At 39.1% G+C, this 20,613-nt stretch overlaps 1 non-coding gene across 1 annotated transcript; it reads right to left on the bottom strand.

Annotated features, from left to right (window-relative positions):
• Window positions 1–9,896: 9,896 nt before the first annotated feature.
• LOC112086084 lies at window positions 9,897–10,003 on the bottom strand. The gene has a single exon (XR_002899307.1). It is a non-coding gene; the product is annotated as a small nucleolar RNA R71 (small nucleolar RNA).
• Between the last annotated feature and the right edge of the window lie 10,610 nt (window positions 10,004–20,613).

Raw genomic sequence — 20,613 nt, 5'->3', positions numbered from 1 at the left:
TCACAAAAGAGGCAAGTTCCAAAATAAGATAAAAGGTATATAGGGTTTTTCACCCCAGAAACTATTTATAAAGATGAGTTCGAACTGGGGCAGCTCAGGAAAAACTTGGTACTGACCCAGTTTTCTGGGTTAAAAAGAGTGTGCCTTGGGGTGATCAGCAGGTTCCCATGTGGAGGCCTTCAACCCGAGTCAGTGAAATCTGGGTTAAGCCTCAAGAACATGTGCATGCCTCGGGTTGGTTCTTCACGAGGCATATGAGCCGAGGCGAGTTTTTTCTTGAGCTGGAAAGTCAAAGAGAGGATGTCTTGGGGTCAAGTAAATCGAGGCCAGAGGTGGAGGTCTTGAACATTTGATTCAGTAAAGCTTGCCTCGGCCTAAAACATGTCAAGGGGTGCACCCGAGGTTTTGAATGTTTCCATTCGATGTTTGCCTCAGGTTCCCTTATGAGCCGAGACCTTCATGTCGAGGCTGGAAATGGAGAGGTACCTCGGGTTGGTGTAGACCGAGGCATACAGATCCAAACACATGATGAAGAGACATGCCTCGAGTTGGATTGAGTGGATGCATTGTTGTCGAGGCATAACCTTCACTTGTACACTGACAGCTTCAAGACTACTCAGGATCCGGGAAAGACATATTCTTTCTCCGTTTGCGTTATCTCTCAGCTCAGTATTCCAAAGTGATAGATTCCAAGCGTCCTGGAAAGGTAATTCCGTGCTCACCAACTTTTATGAAGGGTCAAACTCAATCAGGGGTCAGCAAGGCTTCCGTTTGAGGTGATCTCCGAGGCACATTGAATTGATCAGGGAAATGGTTCCAAGACATGTTCTTCTCCCGTTTGCGATAACTTTCAGCTCACAGCTCCAATTATCTTGATTCTAAGTGTTTTGAAATCTTGTCTCGATGATCTCAAACCTTTAGGAAGACATCAGAGACTGAATCAGATGGGAAGGCTTTCCGATAGAGGCATCTTTGTGGCGTATCAGCACAGGAAAGTTTTGGTCGAGAAGCATGTACCGCTATATGTGTTTTTGCCGATAAAAATGTTATCCTGCGACAAACAAATTTTAGCCGATAAAAACTTGGTCCGGTACACCATCTGGTCGATCCCTGCTTCCCAAGAAGGATTTTTGGCCGGTATTTTCCTTCCCACGGTAAGGCTTTATGCCGATAACCTCCAAAACCCAATTTTCACCATTTTTGCACCTTCTTTCACCATTCCTTCACCTGGTTCCATCTTTTCCACTTCAGATGATCTCCAAAGCACCTGATTGACACTCCAAACATGCAAGACTCACTTGGACCTAATGCAAAATCCTAAAACATTAAAACAATGACAAAACATGAAGAATCTATCTAAAAATGTATAAATGGGACTCTATTTTTGGACTAAAAATGCATCCTAAACATGCAAAGATATAAATATATCAACTCCTCCACACTTATCCTTTGCTTGTCCTCAAGAAAACTAGAACAAATGAGAGAGAGATGTTTAATGATTGGGACTTCAAATTGTTGGGGTCGGTTTCAACCCAAACATTTAAACCATCTGGAAAATGACTAAGTACCTAGAATGGGCCGAATCCATAAGGGAGAGGAGCAACTGGGCCAAACCCTGAGAAGGAGTAATTGGGCTGAGCTGCGCACAAGGATACATGGGCCGAGCCGTATCACGAGACATAGGGCGAGCCGCCCCTCAGCTGGATTGGGTCGAGCCGCACCTCAGCGGGATTGGGCTGAGCTGCGTCTCGATGAGTTGGGCCAAGCTGCATCTTGATGGATTGGGCCGAGGCGTGACGTTTCGGTGAGCAGATGGTGGCGGCCGCACGAGGCGATAAGGAAATATTTTGAAAATCTTTCCCGAGATTTTTGGCTAGGTGGTTTATATGATTCATATAAATACCTAATGTATGCCATTCATAATGTAACTTTTGGACAACTCGAGAGCAATAAGACCTAAGCAATTTCACAGCAACAAAAACTTTCTTTCAATCTTTCTGTTCTTGCAAAAAACCCTAGAAATTTTGGATACCTTAAGTTTTCCTTAACAAATTTTTGGTTGTGCGAGTTTTGGCTCACACACATATTCCCAAATCAGAGAGTTTATCACTAAAAGAATTCAAAGTTCATTGTCTTAGTTTCTAATTCCTGAAATGCAATGCAAACAAGATTACTCATAAAACATTAGCCATACTCATCACAAAGTGAATAAAACCCAAGCATCAGCCTTCACAAGCATTCCTAGTTCCAACCCTTTGACATTCATTAAAGTATCATGTGGATCATGTTCATGCAAAAGAAGTTGATTCATTTGGCTAGGGATTGGATTTTGAGATTAAAGTGATCTCAATCAAGTACAACTGGTATTCCAAGCAAGGGATCTCTCAATGAAAAAGCAGACTTTAGTAAAATGCTAAGGGTGAAAAGCAATGGATGCATACAGAGATAGAACTACATCTTCCCAACACCCCAAAGGCTTTCCCTCCCTAATCTAAACCCATAAATTCCCTCTCTCTATGCTGCCCTTTTCCCAAAGGCATTTTGCCTTGATGATCACCAGCCCTCATTTCTTTCACTTTTTCTCTAGGGGAATGCTCTTTTTCTTTTCAACACTTGGTGAGTTTCTTTCTCATTGAACACTTAGCTTTTTTTTTTTTTAGTTTCAGTATCTCTTTTTTTATCCTTTCTTTCTTTTTCTTTCTTGAAACTAATAATTCGCTTAGAGCCTTTCTTTTCATTTCTCACTCACCACTTTCTTTTGCAGAGTTCATTCCCCTATTCCATTCCCATTTCTTTCCTCATTTTGACACTCTCAAAGATCTCACTTTCACACAAATCTCAATCAATCCCCAAACCTCAACCAAGCCTAAGCTAGTCCTGATGATGGACTATGATCTACTTGCAGCTCTATCTCTGTCATTTTAGACCCAACATTTTTTACCAAGTCTACTTTGAAAGAGGCCTCACATGCACACACTAATCATTTGGCTTCAAGGATGATTAAGTTCAAGGTGTGGTAACTGTCTCAAAAGTGGAAAACAGATATTTGAGCTAGCAAGTGTGGTAAAAAGAGATAAGAAAGCTCAAATATGTATAATGGTACCCATGAATGTGATAATTAAGAAGTCAAATTCAGGGTTATCACTTGAAGCAGGGCTGGAACTATTCAAAACCTGATCCAACTAACACAAAGACAGTGAAGGACAAGTTCCAAGCATGGATCAATCTTGATTTCTTTCTTGTTTTCATGCATCAAAGAATTAGAAACTAGGGCAATGAACCAAACTCTTAAAGTGATGCTCTCTCAAGGAAAAATCTATCATTACTCCCTATGCATACGATGCAAACCTATATGAAATGCAATCTAAACACAGTCCTAAAAATGTGATGCAACTAAATGAACATTTTTTGTGTGAAAATTTTCCAGATTTTTTGACTTTTTTAGTTTTTCTATGCACTTAGATGCTATGCATGAATGAATGAGACTCAAGATGCAAAAAGGAAAAATAAGAACATAGAAAACATGATTACTAAACACAAACCCCCTCCCCCACACTTAAATTACACATTCTATGTGTAATAAAAGCATGAGAAAGAGGATAAATCAAACAAAAAATGCAAAATGTAAAAGAAAGAAGCTATATGCATATGTACAAAGGTTTGGAGTGTACCTAGCTACTCAGGTCTGACCCTAAGTAGTAAGAGAGGTTTGAAGAGGAGTAGGGTAGAGTGTTTCCCAATGGCAGGCTACCCTCTGGTGACTATGACTCCTCATGGAAAGCAGTGGCTGGATTCACCTAATGCTCTTTGCCGTGTGGCACCAAGTCAGTACAGGTGTTTGAGCACTCTCCTACTTCTTCTTGGAGTGTTGGTGCTGGTCTAGTGGCCTATTCTTGAGCTAGTGAAAGCTTGGCATCCTTAGCTGGTTTTACCATCGATTTGATCTTCTTCTTCAACTGCCTCACACATTTTGCCAACTTGTGAATGGTTCTGTCTTGGTACTTGCACCACCTCTGAAGGTTATTGAGGCGATGATGAACCTTGCGTGTTTGGTAGTCAGGTGAACTCCAAATGTATGGGTCAAACTGGTATCTCTTTCCACCATATTGCTTGATAGGGATCTGAGGTTCATCATCCTCGTTAGCAGCTTCAGGAATCTCATTGGTGTTACCATCTCTTCTTTCTTTCTTGAACTTGAGGACTGGTGGATCTCGTGCTGAATTGTAAAGCTGATACTTTAAGCACAATGAAAGAGATGTTGTGCTTTTCCTGAAGAGAAGTGAGAGATGGGTTTGGCAAGACCACTTGCACCACTTCATCTTGGATGAGTTTGAAGTTGTAAGCTAATCCCTTTTCAATGACACCTTCAAAGAAAAAGATTTTGCACAAATAGGCTTCATCAATCAAGTCTGGCTTCACACCTCTGTCTTTAAACTCAAACCCTCTTGCCCTTAAGATCCTGGTGACCAACCAACCATTATGCAGATTCCTAAGACCAGCCTTCCATCTATCACACCAGGCATTGTCTTTGTAAACCAGCATTTGAATTGCAAAGAAGGCGCCAAGAAAAGGGGTTTGTTGAGGACCTCTAAACTCTTTCTTGTTTTTGAGATCACTGATCAGCGGCTTCAAACCAGCTCTCAAAAGCTCCATCTCTGGCAAATGAAAAACTCCAGAGTTATAGCTGGTGAAAAACATTTGTGTCAAAGCTCTGTGTGTATATCTGATCGCTGGGTTTCTGATCCAAGAGCTCTTGCTTTTTCCACCCCTGTAAGCTCCAAATGCTATGGTTTCCCACAGACAACTGATCTCATGCTCTGGGTAAGAGAATTTCTCTGTATCCTCTTCAGCTGTTGCTTTTGTAAATCCAAAGATTTTTTCAAACTCTCTAAAGGACACTTGATATTCTTTTCCATTGATATGAAAAAGAGATGTGTCCAATACCATTTTTTTGGATTCTTCTTGGACCCCTCTTCCCATAGATGAACACCTCCAAATAAGCAAGGAATTACTGAGTTACCCCATCATAAGCAACATCTTCATCTCAAAGAAAGCTCCAAGACCCATGTTGTTGAAAAGAAGCTTCACATCATCAAGTATTCCCGTCTTTTTCAACAACTCCTCATCAGGAAACCTAGCTTGTAAAATCTTTGCCTGAGATCAGCATGGGTCGGTTCAGGCATCTCAGGTTTCTCAGTTTTCTTGGCTTTCTTAGCCGCTGGTTTTGCACCTTGAACCTCTTCAACAACAGCTGTGGATTCACCCTCAGCATCACTATCTGTCCTTCATCATCAGACACTACCACCTTTTATTTGCCTTTTCTTTTGGATTGAGGCACAACAAAAACTGCTCTCTCATCATTCTTTGCCCTTTTAGCAGCTGGTTCTCCATTGCGTTTCTTGGTGACCTTCTTGGTGCACTTTTTGGATCCAACATTTTTGCCTGATGCTGATGCTGTTGCATTGCTCTTACCAGTCTGGGGTTTCTTCACTTGAGAAAGAGAACCAGTCCTCTCAGTCATCTGCAAAGCTTTCTCAAACAAAGAATGAGCACCAAGAGCAAATTCCACAAAAATTCACCAAGTGTCACACAAAAATGCCAAAATCAATTTTTTCTTTTTCTTGAAGCAGATGGTTTCTCAAACCAAGCATGGATTAAAAAAGCTCTCAAAAATGCCAAGCAACAATTCATAGCAACAACTCAGCAAGAAATCCACAAACCTTCAAAAATCGATTATAATGTGGCTTTTTTGCATTTTAATTTTCAAAATTCAAGAACAGGTGAATTTTCAAGCAAGAACCAAATTTCCCTCTGTAATCTACTCACCCAGAATTTACAAAATTAATCCCAAGGCATCTAACAACCTATCAAAATCGATTCCATATTTTTCAAGTTCAAAATCACCATTAAAATCATGGAAAAAGATGAGTTTTGACGGACAAAACACCTTGGGATTGACAAGTTTTGAGCTAAATTCGGTTACGGTGAAAGATAGACAACAGGAAAACGAGTTCAATGCACTTTGAATCACTCAATTTGGATGAGAAATGAGAGAGTTATGAAGCTCTAAAGTGCAAGAATGGAGGAAAGAAGACAAACTCGGGTTTTTTGGAGAAGAAGAGTCTGTCTGGGTTGGGTTAAGCCTTTTGATCAGCAGTCCATAGATTCATTTTGACTGGTCAACCCCCACCCCCCACCCCTTGTTGTCTGCTTGAAAAACCAGCTTGCCTCGCCATGTTACACCCGCGACCATCACTCGAGGTTTTGCACATTTTTCTCGGTGATTGCATGCATGAGGGCCTCGGGTTGGATTTGGCCGAGGCATGCACGTCGAGGCATCCTTTTCTGGCCTTGTTCTCCTTGCCTTGCCTTGTTCCAGCCCAAGGCCACCAACTCGAGGCAGCGTCTACATCATTTTCCTTGCTTGGCCTAGATGTGTTTCATCCCGCAGCCTGGTATCGAGGTTTTGAGGATTTCATTTGGTGCATGCCTCGACATGTGTCCGAGGCATACAAGTCGAGGCATATTTTCACCAACTGTTTTTGCTCAGGAAATCCTCGACCTCGACATGTTTCAACCGCGGAATCAACCCGAGGTTTTCACCTCCTTCTTTCGGTTTTGGCCTCGACTTGGATTCAAGGCCGAGGCATTCAACTCGAGGCATATAGCCTATGAGGAACTGGAGTTTAAACACCATGCCTCGGGTGAAATCAAGCCGAGGCCTCATGTCGAGGCACCTTCAAACACTTAGCCGTGTGCTCCTTTTTTCACTTCCTTGGTCACCTTTGCTTGAGGCACCTTTTTCACAAGGCACAAAAACCATCTAGAACCTGAGACCACTCAACAAAAAGATCAAAAACATCCTAAAACATAAAAAGAAAAATATTAAAAGACTATGTATAAGGATAAGCTTGGGATGTCTCCCAAGAGCACTTTGTTTTAAGTCACTAAATTTGAATTTTCATACCCTTTAATGAGTTGGGGGGATCATGAAGAGGGACTGAGGTAGCTCCCTCCTTGATTTCACTGACCAAGGCTTTATCCTTTGCCCATTCACAACAAATCCATTGCCATCTTTTCCTTCAAGAACAACAGCTCCATAGCTTCTCACCTCCAAGATCTTAAAAGGGCCTGACAACCTAGACTATAACTTCCCAGGAAAGAGCTTGAGCCTTGAGTTGAGCAGCAGCACAAGATCTCCCTCCTTGAAGTCCCTCTTCATTATCTTCTGATCATGTAAGGTCTTGTTCCTCTCCATATAAATCCTTGAGCTTTCATAAGCATCAAGGCTTATCTCTTCAAGCTCATGAAGTTGAAACAGCCTCTTCTCCTGGGCAGTCTTTATGTCAAAGTTCAACAGCTTGACAGCCCATAATGCCTTGTATTCAAGTTCCACAGGCAGATTTGATAAACAAGAGTTTTCAAGACTCTTTGGGTTATCAATCCCTTTATCAGTGTAGTATAAAGGATATCAATCCATAATGAGTGAGATAGACACTAGTTCATGTAAGTTCAGACTCAATTCAAGCAGAAATAAGAGTTTTGGTTTTCACAAGTAACAAAAGTAAACAAATTAAGCTAAAACAAGACTAAACAAGATTAAAATGCAAACAATGCAAAGCAAAGATAGCACAAGATGAGGATGAATGTAATATGATGAAGTATAGAGCTCCAGATATGATAGTTGGCTAGGGTGCCTTTTGGATCTAACTAAGTAGCTAATGAAAATGATGATGAATGATCTAAGGACCTCAGGATTCAATACAAGTTTCAATCTTTCTCAAGCATCAAAACACAATCTCAAACATTGCTCATACCCAATCATCATTAGAGACACAAATGAAAGAGATGCATTAGAAACCAATATTGATATACCATTGATAACACCTGATTTTGACCACTTTTATGGATCACTTTCAGTATCTTATGCAGGTGTTTTCACTCAGTTTTAAAGGTTTTATAATTTTTTTCCATGTTTTGGAGTTAAAAGGCTTTTCAGGAAACTTGGAGCTTTTGAGTACATTTTGGAGCAAAACTACATTTTTGGATAAATTCAGACGGTCAGAAGTTTGGCAACCAACGAAGACCTTCTCACCGGCTGATCATCCCCATATTTAGAGACATTATAGAGGAGACAACCGGATTTCCAAAACACTTGGAATCAAAGCAATCCAACGGTTAGATCTCAAGATATCATCAACGCACTAAAGGCCGATCAACACAAGTCCAGTCAAACACAGAAGCTTTCACCCGCGGCCAGCCTTCTTCCCACCGCAGCTCAAGAGGTTTCACCCCCGGTGGACCTATGTCCGAATCTCAAGAGCCCAACTAAGGCCCAAGACACTTCCTGCACCTATTTTACAAACCCTAGACGCCCAAGACTTGGAGAAACACTATAAAAACTCATTTTTTGGTCTTTTGTAAGAAAAGCCTCTTTCTTCTCTTTGAGAGAGAACTCATTTGTAGTTTAAGGTTTTATTTTTATGCATCTGTAGAAGCTTTTCAGCGCCACTCTGTCTTCAATAAGAGAAGTTTTTATGCAACTTTTGTTTCTTTACTTTTGTTCTTTCTAGTTCTAAACCGATGATGATGTCTATCTCAGCCATGTCTGAGTAGTCACCTAGTTGGGTGAAAGGATAATCCAAAGGGACCCAATGTTCGAATGACATCTAGGTTTTCAGGAAAAAGGATTTCGATTTTTAACATGATTCTCCCATTCATCCAAATCTCAAAGCGGTAATTCTGGATTGATCACCCAGAATCCAATCCTTGGTTAAATAAGAGCCACGAGAGTGTTGTATCTGGGTTGCCTGAACTGGATTATGGACGTCACCATCGTAGGAGACGAAAGCTACCTACGGAGGATACGTAAGCCGAGATGGATTCCGATCTACAAAGCATAATCTTGTTCTGGCATGAGGGCGAGAGTTAATTGCCATGAATGAGTGATTAGATGATTAAGGTGACGAGAGTTGGCTAATCTTACATGTGTCTATCCTAGTTTCAGAGTCATAGAAAATCCTTAGCTAAATTCCATGTGTTTTAGAACATTAACCCTAAAGATGAACCTTAAACCTAGCCCCGTTTTTCTTATTGTGTTCAACCGATTTTTATTTCCAGCTTTTTAATTCTCTGCATAATTAGATTTAGTGACAAACCAAAACCCCTTTTTATTAGATTAGGTTTACGATTGTTTTTAGCATTAGTTAGAAGTCCTCAACACAGAAATCCCTGTGGATTCAATCCCTAAGTACTACTGCGTTTGCTGTGTACTTGCAGCTTGTCTAGGGTAAAACTTGTATTGCCCACTGCGCCCACATCAAGTTTTTGGTGCCGTTTCCGGGGATTTGTTGCTGTTGACTTGATTTCTTAATCTAATTTCAATCCTAAACCTCAAGATTTTCGAGTTCTGGTGGAGATTTTCTAACTCTTCTTTTTATCTTTGCTTTCTTTGCTCACAGGTGCATGAAAACTAGGAGAAATCCTGACAACATTGTATTGCCCTTAGACGAGATTGACAAACACGAAAGAGCACTTAGGAAACTCAGACGAAGAACGCTCAAGATGGCCAATCCGGATGCCCATATGGAAGATCTTCTAAACCGTGATCAGGAGGATCACATTGGAGATGATGACCGTGATTCTACTCATGGTGATGAACTAGATGCTGCCCATGAAGAAGATGGCCAGCTACAACTCAATGAAGAGGGAAACCGAGTCCCTGTAATGCTGCTCAAGCCGCTGATAACCGAAGGAGACAAGACCAGGTCGATCCTTTCTCTCTTAGTGATAAAGCTTTTAGATGCTTAAAATCTATGACATCTGGTTCTATTAATTCATGGGAAGAATGCAAGTCAGCTTTCCTGAACCACTTCTACACTAAGTCGACATCGAACCAACTGAGGAACAAGATACAAAGTTTCTAACAAGGCCCAATAGAATCATTCTATGAAGCCTCGAAGTGATTTAAAGAGTATGAGAGAGACTGCCCTCATCACGGTTTCTCTGGAGCAAACCTGCTAAGCACCTTCTACAGAGGAGTTCAGCAGAAGTATCAACTTTCTCTTAACACTGCCAGCAATGGAGATTTCAGTTCGAAAACCATACCACAAGGGAGAGCACTCATCAAAAATCTAGCTGTAACTAACAGCAACAACAACCCTGAGTATGACAGATCAAAGAAGACTATCAGTAGTCATGAATCAAGGGAGATTGCTGAGCTAAAAAGGATGGTAAGTCAACTTCTTAAGTCTTAAAATAAGAATATACATGCTTGTGATACTGCTGCAGGAAATGAAGAAAATGGAAGATATGAAGAAGATGGCATGTACCAAGAAGAACAAATCAGTTTCATGGGAGCTCAAACATATGATAACCGATTCAGTCCAGTTTTCAACAACAACTTCAGGAATGCTGGTGCCAACTTCAACAATCTATCATACAGGAATCAAGGAGCTGAGAACTCCCAGAACCAACCTTATCCGCAGCAGCAAAGGAGTTTTCAAAACAAGTTTCAAAATGGGAACTATGGAGGAGGAAACTTCCAAAAAAGACTATCTTTCAATCCTCAACAAGCACAGACCAGCTGATTAGAAGCAACCATTTCCCAGCTAAGCAATCAGGTAAAATCGCTTGAACAAACTATGATGCAGACATCTCAAGGCAGTGAGAAGTCACTCAGGGAAATGGGAAATATGATCGATTGTATGTACAATGACTTGAATGGGAAGTTTGAATCTCTTGCAACCCATTTCAAGAAGTTGGAACATCAGATAGGTCAGACTGCAGATTCAGTGAAGAGATTACAACCAGAAGTCGTACCAGGAATAGTAGAGGATAACCCAAAGAAGTTCTGCAATGCTATGACAGCAGTTTTGAAGAAGAACCTGTCGCAGACTCTAAGGAAAAGTCGATACCTGAATCTCTCATGAAAGACTCTAAAACCGAGCATGAGGGAAGTCAATTCATTCCAGTTAAGGTACCAAAACGCTTGCCTGATCAAAGACTCAAAAAGTCTAAGGAACCAGGGCGTTTTTCTTTCACTTTTTCAATTTCTGGAATTGAATTTTCATATTGTTTATGTGATTCTGGTGCTAATGTGAATGTTATGTCAAAATCTGTTGCTGAGAAACTTGGTATAGGAACATTTGTCCTATCTCTAGTAAGGATAATCTTTGGTGATTCATCTCAAAAGAAGACAGAAGGAATGATCCAGGACTTGCCACTGGTCACTGGAAAAAAAATTATCCCAGCCAATTTCCAAGTCTTAGAGATGGACAAAGACAAAGAAAGACCTTTGATATTTGGTCGCCCATTCTTAGCTACTGTAGGTGCTGCTATTGACCATGCAAATCGCTGTTTAGTTTTCTTAAATGTGGACAGGAAAACGTTCTATAAGACCACACTGGATCAAGCTCCAAACCGCAAGGATAAGAGCAAAGAGAAGATGTTGGATGACAGAAAAGAACTAAAAACACTTGCATCCAGGCAATTTGAAAAGATCAAGATAGTGGTGCCACCAAACATCATCAAGGAGAAAGAGAAAAATCTTGAAGAAATTGTTGAGAAGACAAAACATGTCTTCAAAGATGCAAAAATCTTTAAGAAATGAAAAGAGATTGTGATTCAAGATGAAGGAGATCCAAAGTTCAGACTAAAGAGGATCCCAAGGACTTTTACTTCAAGAGATCCTACCTCTTTTTTTCAATCCTACTCCTGCAAAGAGTCTAGTTAAAAGAATTTAAATAAAAGCGCTTGATGGGAGGCAACCCATTTGGTATAATTTTCTTTTTTTTTAATTTCTTTTCTAATTATTTTTTTTTTCTTTTCTTTTTATGCATTTCAGGCTTTCAAAAAAACCCAGAAAAACCAAAAACATTAAAAAAACCAGAAAATACAAAAAGATAGGAGGAGGAAACAGGAAAAAAGGAGAAACCGGGAACTCCCGGGATGCAGTTCACCGCGGCCACGATCAATTCAGCCGCGGCCAAATACTTCCTTGCCGCGGCCGCACACACCTGACCCGTGGCCGGGCTTGGTTTTGCTCCCAGGTTTGTTTTCCTAATTTCTCGCTAACCGGACCTTCAAAATCCCGATTTATTCCAGAATTGAACCGAAAAGTTCCCGAAACATAATTTCTGTGTTAAGGCCAAGGTAAGTCTTCTAAACTTTTAAAAATAAAATTTTCTTAGGAAAAACGTCTCTTTAAAAGAAAAAAGAGGATTTAAAAGATCAAAAGGGTTTTTTCTTCATCTTCCCCAACAAGCTTGGAGATTTTGAGAAAAAGACCAGATTTCAAACTTGACAAATTTCTTCGAAATTTTCAAACTTGTCACACTCTTTTTCAAAGGAGATTCCAGATCTATCATCACATAACACTTTCATCAAGGTATGGATCCAAATTTCTCACTTTTTCTTAAGAAACTCAAATTTGGAGTTTTCTTAGAATGAGTAGAAATTCACCTTATGATGATTGGAGATTGTATTTGGAGTTAAGATTAGATTTCTGGGTAGTTTAATTGCATGATTAAAGTCTTAGATCATAGAGATTTAAAATTTTCGAAATTCTGAGATTTGAGACCTTGAGCAAATCAAAATTTGAAGATCTGTTTGATTCAGCTTTGCAAATCTCGATTGTTTGGTCCTTGTTGATAGAAAACCAGATTAGATTACATATGAGTGAGCATTAACATCATCTTGATTTAGAAATTTCGTGTGTTGCACATCAATGTATCAAACTTGACCAGAAATTCTCAGATTTTGCAATGTTTGGTGCATTTACAGCTTGTTTGTCATATGAATATGTTTGTGATAGCTCTATAAACACCTTGTCCATAAAAATCGATACCAAAGCGGCTTGATTTATTCTTTGTCTCGAGAATCTCGTTTTTGTAGGTTTATGATCTCTCTCAAGTTCGACTGATTAGAACCAAGACGAGTTCTCATGCAAAAAAACCCCATTCGCAGGAGACATATGACGCATTAAACGAGACACAACTGAGTGATGATAAATCTTTATTCACCTTCATTGGCACACAAAGGAGAATATTTTCAGGAGAGATTGAAAGAGCCTCCACTCAGATATCTGTACCTTGGAAAGCTAAGTCTTCCTCTAGGCCGAAAGTGAAGTTTGTTGGTAAAGCCATTGACCCAGACATCGACTACTTGGCGCAGCTTAAGAAGCTGAAGATCAAGCCAACTCCAGCAATTGACTACTCAAATCTTGAGATGCTTGGAGTCAGAGAGGATGTGATATGGTATCTTGATAGGATTGGAATGAGATCTTTCATAGAGCAGAGTTTTCCAACCTATGAGAGCCACACCAAGGAGTTCCTTGCATCAGCGACTTTGTGCTACAAGAAGACAGCTACTCCTAGAGCTCTAGATGGCACACTCTCCTTGTCTATTGGAGGTCATCTCTATTCTTTTATCATCTTAGATATGTGTGATGTTCTGAAGTTGCCTTATTGTGATGAGATTGCATTGGAGAAAAATCCAGATGAGGATCTTTGGAAACTGATGGGTTATGGAGTTTATGACAAAGGAAGGTCCAAGGCATCACTACTTTCTCATCCTGCTGTTTGCTATGTGCATAAGCTACTAGCACACACTGTGTTTTCTCGAGCCAACCAAGCGAATGTCCTTAAGCCAGAGTTGGTGACACTACAGCTACCATTCACAGAATCCAAAGGAGGTTTCCTTGCTTTGCTTGCATCATTGCAAGGAACCTAGTGAAGGTTAAGCATGAGATGCTTACATCTGATTGTCAGGACTACTCACCAGCTTTTGGGAGCATCATTACTTCGCTTATGATAGCAGCAGGAGTTGATTTTTTAGCTGAGACACCACTTAGAGAGGATTGGTTTGATCTCTCTCAGTTCTCCAGAGACAGGACTATCACCAGGGCCAAGATGGACTGAATTAGATTCGCTTACAAGTTCTGCACTAGTTCCACCGAGTACAGGGTCCTTCTACCTTCGGATTCGATGCCCCGTCTCCGAGATGGAGTAGACCCAGGATGGAAATCAGAGACTAGCGTCTTTCTACCATCTTTGCCACTCTTACCTCTGACCATGAAGCAATTTATGGCTGCAAAAGCCAAGAGAGAGGTAGCTGAAAATAGCAGGAGACTTCAGCCTGCACCATCTTCATCCTAAGCCAGTTCTTCTCAGATTATAGCATCCACTAGGAGTGATGCAGACTTTGCAGCTTTGAAGAAGAAGCTTGACCATCAAGAGAAGATCAACAGGAGGATGAAAAAGTTACTGAAGAAGAACCACAGGTTTGATGATGACTCCTCTGCCAAAGAGATAGATGACAGCCATGAAACATATGCGCCTATCCATCATCACATCATACCCACGGTTCTATCACCATTTTTCTTTTCTTTTATTTTAGATTCTTTTGCTTTTATTTCACCATCTTCTCGCCAACTTTTTCACACTGGGGACAGTGTGGTTTAAGTCTGGGGGAGGATGTTTATCCGTACTAATCTATTTTTCTTTGTTTCTCATCTTTTTCTGCAATTTTAAACTTTTTCTATGCTTATTAAAGACCTTGAGTATTTTTCAGGAATGTTTGACACAAAACTATGATGAGTAAGACCCACATGCTTCTAGATTTTTCATGCTAGTTCTTTTTGTAGTTAGTACTAGACTAGGCGGTAGCTAGAGTACTTGCACTACGAAATCCCACTAGAGGATTTCTATTCATGGAAACTTTTTCTGCCAGGATATACTAGCTCATTTTACTTGAACTTAATCTTGACATCTAATTTTCTCATCATTGGTTTTAGAAGGCATCATAGTATACATCTAGGACATCTTCACCTTATTGTTATCACTCTTTGTTGTCCTAGATGGCCAGTTCATCTTTAGCTGGTACCACACCCTTTACCCAAAACCATCATTTCCAACTTCATGCATTCTCTCTTTAGCTCTTTTGGCAGATATGTGCAAAAACGCCGGAGAAGGAGGAACAACATGGTTTTCAGGCACTCAAGAGAAGGACTGAAGAAATTTGGAAAAGTGGAGCATCAAGAATCCATCAAAGCTTAATGGTACCTCAAAAAGCGTGAACTAAAAGGTAAATCTCGTGCCTCCTAAGACTCTATATCCAAAGACATTTTCCCCTTCCAAAAAAAAATGATGAAAGGAAAGGAAAAACAAAAAGCCTAAAAGAGTCTAGGATGGCCGAAATTATTTGAAACCAAGGCTACAAGTATTCATTTGGAGTATTGGTTTTTAAAACCTGGCAAGAAGATAGGAGATCAAAAATCTTAAGGCAAGAAGAATGTGACTGGAAACTGTGGATATCAACAGCTCCACCCTCTCTTGCTGTTTTACATAATGTCTTATCTCTCCAGAAAAGGTAACCCTAAACACTAAGAACCTCACCCCTTAAACAGCCATTTTGAATACCTAGCCTTGATTTCTTTACGAAAATCTTTTTGATGAGAACCACTGGAAATTATAAATGAATGTTAAGAGCTAGTTGATTGGAAGATAGGTTTAAGTGTCTAGACTTTCGCATGACGGATCAACGGACTAGTTATGCCTGTACTCTAGTGAGAATTTTCTAGACTATCCCTGATTTGAGCATAATGACTAACTTTGGTTTAGAAGCATGGTCTCTGAGATTTTGTTAGTTTCTGCGACTTTCAAACCTCTTTTCCAGGGTCAGATCTTTGGTTTTGTTTGAGGACAAAAAATGTTTAAGTCTGGGGAGTTGATAACACCTAATTGTGACCACTTTTATGGATCACTTTCAGTATCTTATGCAGGTGTGTTCACTCAGTTTTAAAGGTTTTATAATTTTTTCCATGTTTTGGAGTTTAAAAGGCTTTTCAGGAAACTTGGAGCTTTGGAATGCATTTTGGAGCAAAAGTACATTTTTGGATAAATTCAGACCATCAGAAGTTTGACCACCAACGAAAACCTTCTCACCGGCTGATCATCCCCATATTTAGAGACATTATAGAGGAGACAACCAGATTTCCAAAACACTTGGAATCAAAGCAATCCAACAGTTAGATCTCAAGATATCATCAACGCACTAAAGGCCGATCAACACAAGTCCAGTCAAGCACAAAAGCTTTCACCCGCGGCCAGCCTTCTTCCACTGTGGCTCAAGAGGTTTCACCCCCGGTGGACCTATGTCAGAATCTCAAGAGACCAACTAAGGCCCAAGACACTTACCTGCACCTATTTTACAAGCCCTAGACGCACAAGACTTGGAGAAACACTATAAATACTCATTTTTTGGTCTTTTGTAAGAGAGCCTCTTCTTCTCTTTGAGAAGAACTCATTTGTAGTTTAAGGTTTTATTTTATGCATCTGTAGAAGCTTTTCATCGCCACTCTGTCTTCAATAAGAGAAGTTTTTCTGCAACTTTTGTTTCTTTACTTTTCTTCTTTCTAGTTCTAAACCAATGACGATGTCTATCTCAGCCATTTCTGAGTAGTCACCTAGTTGGGTGAAAGGGTAATCCAAAGGGACCCCATGTTCAAATGACATCTAGGTTTTTAGGAAAAAGGATTTCGATTTTTAACATGATTTTTCCATTCATCGAAATCTCAAAGCGGTAATTCTGGATTGATCACCCAGAATCCGATCCTTGGTTAAATCCGAGCCACGAGAGTGTTGTATCTGGATTGCCTGAACTGGATCTTATGGACGTCACCGTCGTAGGAGACGAAAGCTACCTACGGAGGATACATAAGCCGAGATGGATTCCGATGTACAAAGCATGATCTTGTTCTGGCATGAGAGCGAGAGTTAATTGCCATGAATGAGTGATTAGATGATTAGGGTGACGAGAGTTGGCTAATCTTACATGTGTCTATCCTAGTTTCAGAGTCATAGAAAATCCTTAGCTAAATTCCATGTGTTTTAGAACATTAACCCTAAAGATGAACCTTAAACCTAGCCCCGTTTTTCTTATTGTGTTCAACCGATTTTTATTTCCAGCTTTTTAATTCTCTGCATAATTAGATTTAGTGACAAACCAAAACCCCTTTTTATTAGATTAGGTTTACGATTGTTTTTAGCATCAGTTAGAACTCCTCAGCACAAAAATCCCTGTGGATACGATCCCTAAGTACTACTGCGTTTGCTGTGCACTTGCAGCTTGTCTAGGGTAAAACTTGTGTTGCCCACTTCACCCACATCAACCATCTATGCTCAAAACAACATTCCCATGTGAATCAAACAATATACTTTTGATATATATGGTTCAGGCATTTCATCTAACACTTTTTGGGTGGATGAAATGCCTAAGATCGGGCGAGCTAGAGTGATCATCTAAAACCCAGTATTAAGATCAGCTAAACAAGACAAAGATGCATAAATCTGGTCCTAAGCTAGCTTAATCAAACCCCTAATTAAGAACCCTAACCTACATATCTAAAACTCTAATGAGGTGACTACTCACTAGTCATGATTAACTCTCTGATTCCTTTGCAAGAAGAGTAGTTAAGCAGGATTAGTTGATGAGAATAGATAGAAGATTGATGGATGATGGAGAAAAGATGATTAAAGCTCTAAAACTCTCTTGGATTAAACAGAAAATGGGAGATATCTCTCTCCAAAGTAGTTCTTACACAAAAGAGGCAAAAAGCTTACGGGAATAAGATGTCATCCAAAGTGTAAAACCCTAAAATGTATTTATAGTCATTCCCTAAGTTCCGGGTCAACCCGGGACAAACCGGGTGTTGACCTGAAAAGAAAACACTTAAAAGCACTGAAACACCTACACCGGGGGTCATTTGGTTGATGTTGTGGCCGGAGTAGAAGTGTCTGAAGTTGTCTTGAGCGTGTGAAGATCACACCGGGCAAGGTTTGGCCGATGTTATGCCCGGTGTAAAAAGAGCTGAGCCACTATGAGATTTACACCGGAGAACACATCTCCATGAAGCTTCTCGGTGTGGAGAATGGTTGTGAACTGCAGGAGATTACACCTGGATGCTTTTGGCCGGTGTTATCCTAGGTGTTAAAAACGTTTGAAAGTTACACCAAGGTCAACATCGGAATAAAGCTGGTCGTTGTTGATATAAAGAGGATTGGTGTAAGGGTTGGCTTATACCGGGCTGAAATATCCCGGTGTGGACCTCGGTGATAGGTTCAAAGAGTGCAATCTTCAGAGTATGCCTCACTCCGACCTCAATCTTCCTGGTACTCGTCTCAGTGTAGACAAGGACCTATTAGCACTCAAACCTTCATAACTTTCTTCTCAGTGGTCCGAAACTCCACTTTACAGATCTAGGAGAAAGGCAGCTCAATAAGCTTCAACTTTGGTGAAGAGTCCATCTGCATCCGGGGAGAGGAGGTCTTCAGGACGCCTGATCTTTGAAGTGCCCTGGAATGATCCAGAAATAGCTTCTAAACCTGTATTCTCTCTGTTTGTGTTATCTCCCAGCTCAGAGCTACAAATCGGGTGTTATCAAGTGTTTTGGAAATAAGACTCGAAGCTCTTGAATCTTGATGAAGGCCCTGGAGATTGGATCGGAAGGGAAAAACATCGTCCTGAGTAATCTTTGAAGCGCATCAGATCGGTCTGGAATGGAAGCGAGACAGGTACGTCTTCTGTTGGCCACAATTTTCAGCTCACTGCTCCGAATCCATTTATTCCAACTGCTCTGGAACCATAACTCAATCCTCTCTAACTTTTCTGAAGACCACGGAAGCTAAATCGGAAGGAAGGCTTCCCGGGAGGGCGATCTTTGAAGTGTATTGGCATCAGAGACACTACAAAAAAATGGATTATTGTTACAATTTTTTATGTAACAATATATATATATATATATATATATATATATATTTCGTCACAAATTTTCTATTGTGACAAAAATATTACAATTTATAAAAAAACACAATAAAATCGTCACAAACTCATTTCCGTTACAAAAACGTTACAACGGTTTGTGACGAATAAGAATGGTAACAATTCGTAACATTTTATGACGATCTTTAACTAGTTACAAAAACAACATAATTCGTGTCGAAAAATACTTTTACAATTACGCAACAAATTGTGACAAAAAATTATCATATATTTGTTACAAATTGTTACTATATTTAAATCACAAAATCATCACAAATTATGACCAAATAAGTTTGTCAGAATTAGTGACTAAATTAAAGTCATAAAAACAACACAATTTAGTGCCGAATAGTATCACAACTAAGCCACAAATTGTGAAAAAAAAAACCACATAACTGTCACAAATTGCTTTGTATGATGACGATTTTTGTTTCCAAATTGTTATAAAATTATAGCCATATTTTCTTATATAATAAATAATATACAATAAACCATTAAAAAATATTATAAGCAATTGATAATAACCAGCAAACATCCTAAACAAAAGTTACACAAACAAACTTAAAAGAAATAGTATAAATAAAATACTAAAGAACAATACTATACGTATAAACACAATGATAAAATACAAACTAAATAATACTAAAAAGATAACTAGAAATTACAAGGATTTGCTTGGTGGTGGAGGTGGAGGAGTTTGATCTATGCATTCAGATTTGCAAAAAACTCAACAATTTTTTTCATAGCTTCAAGCCTTTTCTGAATTTGCAGATTCTCTTCACGGCTCTGTTTCAATTCAGTTTCCAATTCCTCCAAACGATATGTTATCATCCCTGCTTCTTCAATAGGCTGTGGTTGATTTGGAGAGACATCAACAGATAGTAAAACCACTTAATGTTCCAAGTCCAAAGATACTATTTTGTTTAGAAGACTCAGATGCAGATGCAGCAGCCTAGAACAGAAAACCAAAAAAAACAAATGATGAAAGACTAATTTGCACTAGAGACACTCGCAAAATGGAAACAAACAAACTTATAAACAAACGCTTCACTCAATTTGTGACAACTAAAGGAGATGAAACCATAGACTATACATAAAATTATACCACAACAAAGTCACCAATCAAGCCAACGACCTAAAACCCTCATTCTTCAGATAAAAAAAATAGAGGGAAAGAACATAGTTAAAGCACAAGTAAGACAAACTACGATACATGTAATACCTACAGTATTTTAATTATAAATCCTCGGAGTCTGTTTGTTTTGGACAGAGGACGCCAAATTATTTTTGATATCTATAGATAAGAGAAATCCCGAGAAGTTGCATACCATTTAGAGTTATACGATCCACATGTTGGTCTTCCATACCTACACAATAAACACATGAGAGGAATATAGATTCAAAAGAGGAATTCAACTCTAGATTAAGTTCTTAAAAATCCAGAATTAGTAGAATTACCTTCAAATGATATTTCAGTCCTTTCAATAATATGTTTTAAAATTAATCATAATAACTTTTTTGTTTATTATTTCAACTCTCCTAATTTAATATTTTATTAATATTTCATATATATCTTTATAATAAATTATATATACATATAAATTCTTAAAAATAATTTTAAAATAAAAATAATAATTACAAATAATAAAATAATACATAACATTAAAAAGAAATACATAACAACAATATCACATAAAACAAATTTTAAACAAATTAAAATAACAAAAGAAAATAAACTTACATGTTTTAGTCTGTGTATTTTTTTTATTATTTATATGTAATGTTATATTAAAG

This window comes from Eutrema salsugineum, unplaced genomic scaffold (assembly GCF_000478725.1).
Source record: "Eutrema salsugineum unplaced genomic scaffold, Eutsalg1_0 scaffold_24, whole genome shotgun sequence".
NCBI classification, from domain to species: Eukaryota; Viridiplantae; Streptophyta; class Magnoliopsida; order Brassicales; family Brassicaceae; genus Eutrema; species Eutrema salsugineum.
This window is presented reverse-complemented; position numbering and strand designations above follow the sequence as displayed.